Source organism: Elephantulus edwardii, unplaced genomic scaffold, assembly GCF_000299155.1.
Source record: "Elephantulus edwardii isolate Elephantulus edwardi_28Jun2011 unplaced genomic scaffold, EleEdw1.0 scaffold00034, whole genome shotgun sequence".
NCBI lineage: Eukaryota > Metazoa > Chordata > Mammalia > Macroscelidea > Macroscelididae > Elephantulus > Elephantulus edwardii.
The window spans coordinates 20949481-20958652 of NW_006399784.1; the positions used below are offsets into that span (position 1 = coordinate 20949481).

At 39.6% G+C, this 9172-nt stretch overlaps 1 protein-coding gene across 1 annotated transcript in view; it reads right to left on the reverse strand.

Annotated features, from left to right (window-relative positions):
- Positions 1-9172, reverse strand: part of FAM160A1 (family with sequence similarity 160, member A1) — a 155534-nt gene that overhangs the window by 112356 nt on the left and 34006 nt on the right. The gene's annotated exons all lie outside the window — the stretch shown is intronic.

The following is a 9172-nucleotide window of genomic DNA, read 5'->3' on the forward strand; positions in this document are numbered from 1 at the left end:
TCGGGATGGGTGTGTCAGAGGCAATGAGATTGGCACAGGATAGAGCACAGTTTAGGGCTGTTGTACATAGGGTTGCTATGAGTCGCAAACGACTCGATAGCACATAAGAACAACAACATCTATCCACAATTAACACCCACAATTAATGTGTTAGCAGCAGTTAAGCAATCAAAAGACATGCTGCACTGGACAAAGCTGCTATCTTGAAAGTTTTCAAGATCAAGGATGTCACTTTAAAGACTAAGGTATGCCTTTCCTAAGTCATAGTGTTTTCAACTGCTTCATATGTAAGTTAAAGTTGTACAATGAACAAGGAAAACTGAAGAGTAATTTTGCCTTTGAACTTGTAGTGTTGGCAATGAGTACTGACATGGATTGCCAAAAGGCCAAACAAATATGTCTTGGAGGAAGTGTAATCAGGATGCTTTTTGGAGGCAAAGACAGTGAAATTTCATTTCACATACTTTGGGCAGATTATCAGGAGGTATCAGACCCTTGAAAAACATATACTTGGAAAAGCAGAGGGTCAACAAAAGAGAAGAGGACCTTCAACAAGACAGACACAGTGACTCCAACAATGTGGACCTGAATGTAGGTGGAGATTGTGAGTAGAGTGCAGAAAAGGTAAGGTCCTGACCTGTTGTACATAGTGTAGCTACTGAAAAACCACAGTCTTGTAACTTGCACATCTTGATACACAAAACACATATGGAAGTCATTAGATCTCATGACGACAGTCTCTTCTGGGAAAAGGGCAAATCTGTATTTCCTTGTGAGATCCAATCTGGCCTAGTGACTATCTTTAGTACAGACAATGAATACTGAACAAAAATATTAAGCACTGACAGTATCTGGTGTTTAGTAGAAACTCCAAACATTTACAAAATGGAACACAAACATCAATGTAGGAGAGGAGACAGGTATGCAGCTTGGTCTTTGCCACCAACAGAGACTTGGGGCTGAACTGTTGGGACCTTGTTACTTTCCTGGACCTCTGTCAGCTTGAGTGGGGTCAACTCCCTCTCAACTACCTGAAGGAGTGGAGACAAGTGTTGGCCATTAGCACTGACTAACACTTGGGGGCTGCATTGTTGGGAACTTGCCACTTGTTTGGGTTTTCTCCCTAAGCAAAATATCTCATGCAGCACTCCTGGGATTTTTACCTACCCCTTGCAGAAACTGCTCCATTTTATCAAATTTCAGGACAGGACAGAGAAGTGGGTTCACCATAGCTGAGCAACAGGAGGGACTTCAGTTCCCTGCCCCTCAAAAGATAACTCGATAAGAAGCTTGCCACAGGAAACAGAGAAAAGAGCCAATCGTAGACATCCAGCAAGGAAAACTGCACTGTAAAACTAAACCAGGGCAAACAACTAAATTCTGTCAAAGATAAAGAACTGACAACAGCCTAGGCACACACAACAGAAACTGCCTCACACAACCAAGAAGAACTTCACATAATGTAAAGGAAGCAGCAAGCAAGGTCAAACACTATGGAAAAAAAACCAAAACAAGCCTTCTCCTAGAAACAACCAGCATCACTTTCAGACAAAAGCTTGAAGAGGTAATTGACCATTCATTATGTTCTCTTCTCTTTGATATTATAACTGGTGCTCTCCATTCCAAACAGTAAAAGTTTTATCTGCCTTGGTTCCTGAGCAAGACAATATGAAGAAAAGCTTCACTCCTGTAAATTCCTCATTCCATAATCCATGATTAACCTAAAATGTGAATAAAAATTAAACATTTGGGGTTAGCCATCATCCATTGAGATTTTATTTGTGACTGCTACATAATCATTGTGATTGAGGCAATAAGTTTCTTTGATTAATTCTGACCAAAATCTATGCATTAGAGATCCACCTAAACTTTTGAATATGTGCATACCAGGTAGAAGGTATATGAATTAAGCACATACTTATGCTTAGAATTGAAAAAAGTGCAAATCAGTCAGCCATGTGATCACATACCTCACAGACATCCAAGTACAGAAGGCATGGCTGACCAAAGGCCCTACTTCTATATCCTGAAATGTCTTTTCCAGGTCATACTTTTCACAGATTGCTGCCCATCCAATAATTGAATGCATCAGGAAACTGTAGGGGAATAGTTCTTTGTGAGGTTAAACATGCCTACAACTCTGCTGTTAATTCAGTTCTGCTTACTATTCCACTATCATGTAACCCTTACTAGCACTGAAGGTAGCCAGAGTTCTGGAAATATGCTACCTTTGTTTGTAAGAGCTATAACAGTTCATGGTTTCCTCTAGGGGGTGTGGAAATGCAAATCTAGCCCTGATAAAACTAATATACTACCATAATAGGGAGTTCTGGTGGCCTAGTAGTAAGGAGCTGTGCTACCAACTCAAAGATATTTCAAATGGAAAATATCCTCTTGTGCAATCTTTTCTACTGCCTCTGAAAACCCACTCAACGATGAGCTCTGGGTGGGTTCCAACGCCACAGTACATAACAACAACATATTACCACCATGGAGATATCAGGTTATTTCGATCATGTGTTGATATCTTAGGGCAACTTTCAAGTTACTGGTGTGTTCTCACATACAGACTAAAATAAGCCCATTCCTGGGTCACAAAGATTTCTTTGGGTTGCAATCTAAAGATTGTACAGCAATCTAAAGATTGTACAGCAATCTAGGGCACTGCCACTGAACCCTCTCTCTTGCTCTCTTTCATCTGAGGGTCAAACTTGCATGGCACATATCAAGTACACATGGAGAAAAGTTATGAAAAATTCTTACCTAAAACCAAACACTTTGAAGAAGTGAATCACTGGGTTCTGGGGTTTAGGATGATACTTTGTAGGAACATTTAGTCAATTGCCATAGCATAGTCCACAAGATGATCCAATTTTGGTGAGCAGTCTTAAAAACCTGTAAGCAGCCATTTAACATGCAACTATTTGTCTTTCTCCATGTAGAACAAACAAGAGTGAAGAAAAATCAAAGGCTCAAAATAGCAACTAGTCCAAAGGTCTAATGGACCACACACACACACCAAAATTTAAAAGCTCAGACTCAATGGTCTGATATAGACTGATAAAGTCGCTGACACTGTAGCCTTTATAAACTCTTCAACCTTGAATTGGACCCTCCCCCAGGGATCACTTTTCAATCAGACAACAATCAGGCCTATAAAGTGAACATCAAGTAGGAATGTGCCTCTCAGAATAATCAAACATACTAGGGTAGTAGCTTTCTACTTAAAAAAAAAACACAAAATAAATAAATCTGAAAGCAGGAAAGGGCAAGAAGGAAGGAAGAATAGGAAAAGGAACCTAGGGAGAAAGTAAGAACAGTGTGTTACATTAAAGAGATTGCAACAAATGTTATAACAAAATGCATATAAATTGTCGGACAGCAAATTAATTTTCTGTGTAAACTTTCACACAAACCACAATAAATGTTTTATAGTGAATTCAATGACTGTCTTACTAACTTAAAAAATAATTATTCATTTAATTTTTTAATCCTAGTTTTGCTGAGTACTGTGAATAGAAACACAGAGTGACCAGTTGGATCCTGCTAATAGCTCTCCATCTTCAATTATGGGTAAATAGTTATCATTAATTTTTGTAGCATTAAGGCATGCTAATTATAATAGCATAAAATATCCCGAACAAATAGCAATTATAATCATTATCATTAGTATAATGACGACTTGGGAAATTAGTTTATGTCAGTAGGTCAATGAGGAAAAGGATCAGAATAAATGAGGAAGAAATTTTAAATGCTTGAGAGTACATATGGAAAATTACTGCCAATGAATTTCAGTAGTACTATTGTACTCCAAAGAGGAACTGAATTCCATGCAGACCCATGCATATTTTAAATATGAGACAACAAAATTCTGTTCAGAACACCACAATGAGAACAGGAGATATTTTACTCTTTTTTTCTTTATTTAAGTGAAAGTATACAGAGAAAAATGTTTCCATTAAGTAATTCACATGAAATTTGTTTCATGTCATTGATTGTAATCTCATAAAGTAACGACTCAGAATTGACTTCACATCCTAGCTGGCTTCTTTTTTCAACTGTCCTTTGCTATCATCTTAACCTCAACCCTGGGAACATGCTGCCTTTTATTTTAAAAAGGTTCACTGTTGTAAGAAGTCTGTCCCACCCTGGAGCTGTTGGACTTAAAGGACTATTGATAGATAGAAACGTGAACCACAGGAATAAGGTCACTTCCAGGCTTGAAGAGTGACTAAAAGCTCAGTCTTAAATTCTACCAGTCTCTATCAAAACAGTAAACCTGATCTCTTACACTATTTTGAATTTTATTCTCTACTTTTCTCCCACCCAATCCAGGACCACCTTCCAATGTGGTCAATAGCAGTAGAATGGGAACAATCTAGTTCTAGTTCCTCTAGCCTTGGAGTTTTTGTGGAGGCTGAGGTTTTCTAGATTTTTCCCCACTCCCAGTTACCTTTTAATGCCTATTCATCATTTAGAACTCAGCTTGTGGATATTGTCATGATCCCCACAGTGGATCCCCATAAAGGTTTGTTACTATAACACCCCTAGTGCTTTCCTTACATGCATGCCCTGTCACATAAGTGTGCAACAAACAGTTCATTTGTCAAGTCCTCACAAAAGCTCTAACAAATTCAGAGAGCAGGAGTAATGTCTGATTTGCAGAGCTAATCGGTATCAAAGTTGAGATGTGAGCTTTAGATCATTCTGATCTAAACTACCATCTTTGAAGGAGGAAGATTCCCTTCTACTTAATTAATTCTTTCTTTTTTTTTCCTGTGAGGTCCTTTCTCCCCTCCATATTTTAATTGGTATGCATATAATTATTCATATATAATGTGTTTCACTCATATACATAGTTTTGGGTTTTTACGTATTTTGCACCTTCCTTCATTGACATTATGTTTCATACAATTATTCCCATACACTGTGTTTTAGACAATCAATCACCATTGAAGCATGTGCACTATTACCCCATCATTTCAGGTCCCTGCCAGATCTTTCCCATTTCCTTTATCCCCTCCCTCCACCCACCAAATTGTGCTACCCTGTGGTTAACCTTGAGGAGAATGGGAATCCCAGAACACTTATGTGAAACCTATACTTGGAACAAGAAGCAGTCCTCAGAACAGAGCAGGGAAGTACTGCATGGTTCAGAAACAGGAAAGGAGTGTGTCAGGGGTGCATCCTGTCTCCATAACTTTTCAATCTATATGCAGAACAGATCATTTGGGAGGCTGGACCTTATGAGGAGGGATGTAGCATCAGGATTTGTGTTATGCAGATGAAATTGAGGAGGACCTGAAGTACTTGCTGAGAAGGTCTTCAATATGGATTAAAGCTCAATATCAAGAAGACAAAGATTCTTACCACTGGGCCAACTGGCAGCACCATGATGGATGGAGAAGAGATTGAGGTGGTTAACAATTATAGCTTGTTCAGCTCAACAATCCACTTTCTTGGAACCAGCAATCAGGAAATCAAAAGACAAATTGCATTTGGTAAATTTGCTGTCACGGACTTCTCCAGAGTACTGAGAAGCAATGATGTCAGTCTAGAGACTAAGGTGTGCCTGATACAGGCCATGGTCTTTGCAATTACTTGCTATACATCAGAGAGCTGGACAATGACTAAGGATGACAGAAGAAGAATCTATGCCTTTTAGCTGTGATGTGGGAGAAGAGTCTTAAACATACCATGGACTGCCAAGAAAACAAATATGTCTGTCTTGGAGAAGGTGAAACCAAGTTTCTCCTTGGAGGCTAGGATTTTGAAGCTCTGATGCACACACTTTGGGCATATGGCCAGGAGGGATTGATCCGTGGAGAATGACATCATGCTCAGAAGGGTAGAGGGGCAGCACAGAAGAGAAAGACCCTGTATGAGATGGATTGATACAGTAACTGGGACAATGGGGGTAGGAGTGTCTCAACCAGTGAGACTGGCTTAGGACAGGACAGGGTTCAGAGCCGCTGTATAAAGGGTCGCTATGAGTTGCAGGTGATTCAATGGCACATAACAACAACAGGAATATCTCTATCAAAACTTTGCCTATTCATTAATGTAGTCCCATTCACCATCCAACACCTGTTCTGCTTTTATATTTAATCTATGGGTTCACTTCTAGATCACTTTTGTTACTATTATTTTGGCTTGCAGGCTTCAAAGCTCCCTTAATATGCAGCATTGGCTTAATGGTAGGAAGCTGTGCTGCAGTCCCAAAGCACGTGGTTCAGATGTACAAGCTGCTCTGAGGAAGGATGGGCTATCTCCTCTCATGTTCCTTACTGCCTCTGAAAACACACTGAAGAGTCAGTCTGGCTCCAACTTTATGGCACATAACAACAATAACACTGAGTACTATTTACCTTTAATTCTTGTGTTCCTCCCAATGTCTTCTTTTGCCTTAGTCATTTTGTACTGACCTCACCTTTATTGAAAATTACCTTTCTTTTCACCAAAATGAATATGCGTTCACCCTCTGTTGCAAGGCATACAGGTTTCTGCTGGAGAAAGATGGGCTATTTCCTCCTGTGTGATTTACTACTTCTGAAAACTTGCTGAAAAGTCAGCTATGAATCAGTTCTGACTTGAGGGTTCATGACAGCAGCTGTCTGTTGTAAGTAATGGTGCTATGAGGTGTCTTTGAGTCAAACACAGCCCCATAAGGACCCTACAAACAACAGATCAGAACTTTGCCCCCCCTGCACCATCAACATTATCCCTGCCATGTTCACCCCATTCTTGCAGTCACTGTAACAATCCATCTGGTTGAGGGTTCCTCTCCCACCTCCTTGACTCTCCACCTCTCTTAGCATGATGTCCTTCTCCAGGGACCAAGCCCTCCTCACAATATGCCCAAACTATGTGAGACAAAGCTTCATTATCGTTAACTCCAAGGAGCACCCTCTGTCATACTTCCTCAAGACAGACCTGTTCTTTCTTCTGACAATCACACGAGATATGCAACACTCTTCACCAACACCACAATTTGAACATATCAATTCCTCCCACCCAGTCTCTCAGATGCAAAAGAGGCAACTGAAAATACCATGCTTTGGATCAGAGGCCCTCTAGTTTTAACTGATGATTTTGCTCTTTAATAGTTTAAAGAGGTGTTTTGGATTGGGTGTTTTGTTTAGTTTTTCCATTGAGGCATGTTATCTGTACTATATATTACATTTCTAGACCCTCATGATCTTTCCCCCATGTGTTTTCATCTTGCCTCCTCGCAGTCCATGATGCCAGCTGAGGTTGTCAGTGCAATGAAACCAAACTGACAGGATGAGAGTTGATTACTCTGCCACGGTTCTAGATCTTGGATCTGCACATCAAATCCAGGGCTGATAATGCCACATTTATTTAACCTGCCTGTAAGGCTGACAACAATTTTCCCCACTCCGTGATCATCAATGATTTAAAATTAGCCAATGAAGCCATGTTTCATCATCACTCTTGGGAACCGAACTCTGACTTTGGAGCTCAGCCTGTCTTCTCGGTATTTCTGATGCCCTTGCCAGCATTGTGGTGGCACAGAAAGAGATTTCTGACAACAGATTTTTCCCAAAGCTGCAACTACAATGGGTGCTGATTATAAATCCAAACAAAATGAAATAGTTGACAGCGTCAATCTTTTCTCCACGTATCATGATGTTGGCCATTGGTCCAGTAGTGAGGATTTTTGTTTTCTTGATAATCTACTAGACTTTCTATTTACCTTGCCTTTTCCTCCAAACCTCAATAACCATCAAAGAATATTTCTTTTTGTGTGTAAACGTTCTTGATTTTTGTTGTTATGTGCTGTCAAGTTGCTTGCGACTCATAGTGACCCTATGTACAATGATCCTCTACCCTGCTCTATCCTTTGCCAATCTTATTGTGTCTGACATACCTACCCCCATTACCCCAGTCAGTAAATCAATCTATCTCATCAAAGGTCTTCTTCTCTTGTGCTGTCCCTTCACCCTCCCAAGCATGACATCTCTCTCCAAGGGTTGGTCCCTCCTTGCAACAAGTTCAAAGTATGTCAGACGAAACTTCAGAATCCTTGCCTCCAAGGAACAGCATGGTTTCACCCTCTCCAGGCTTAACCTGTTGTTCTACAAGCTGTCTGTGGTATATACAATACTCTTCTCCATCACCACATCTCAAAGGCACCAATCCTCCCCCTACTATCCCTAGACATTGTCCAGCTTTCTGACAATTGCAAAGTCCATGGCCAGAATCAGGCACACGTTAGTCTCCAGACTGACATCATTGCTCTTCAGTACTCTGGAGAGATCTCTGGACTTTTAGTAATAGCAATAACATACAATATTTGTCTTCTGTGATTAAACTCTCCGACTTAGCATAATGTACTCCAGAATCATCCATGGTATGAGGTTATTTCACAAATTCATCATTACTTTTTAACATTACATCTATATTCTATGTGGTTGTTGTTGTTATTGTTGTTAAGTGCCATTGAATCATAGGCAACTCAAAGTAACCCTATGAATGAAAGACCTGAACACCTGTATAACTTTCATTGTTCTCCAAGTTCATAGGGTTTCTGGAAGCAAGCTATTTCAGAAGTGGATATCACTCCTGCTTCCAAGCTTGTCTTAATCAGGGAGTTCCACCAAACACTGTCTACCATGGGTAACCATTATCGCATTGGACACATCAGTGTCACAGTGTTTAGCATCACAGCAACCACAAATTACCTCTGTACAGAAAATGGACAGACCAGTGCTATACCACTTAGAAGAATGTTTGACCAAAAACAATAAAAACAGGCCTGAAGACCTATATTCTATACTGTTTGCTTATCCATTTATACACTGATAGGCAAGCTCCATAGTTCTTAAAACATCAAATTTCAGAGATTTACTCTCTGAAAATGTGCTGTAAATCTCAATATTTTTATGTTTAAACTCCATTGACAAGACTAACTCTTAAAACTAGAGTCAATACCAAAATTCTAGTCAGACCAAATTACCCTGTTGATTTTCTTAAAATAAGGTCACTATCCTCAAAAGAAACTAAATGTTAAGAGATGAAAATCTTCTTCAGACCTGATGCTGGAAACTAAAGATTCTTCCAGTCATTATCAGGAATTCTTAGAATCTATAAAATGAGAGACTATGTGAATGGAAATTTAAGATATGAAAATAATAAATATTCTATTAAA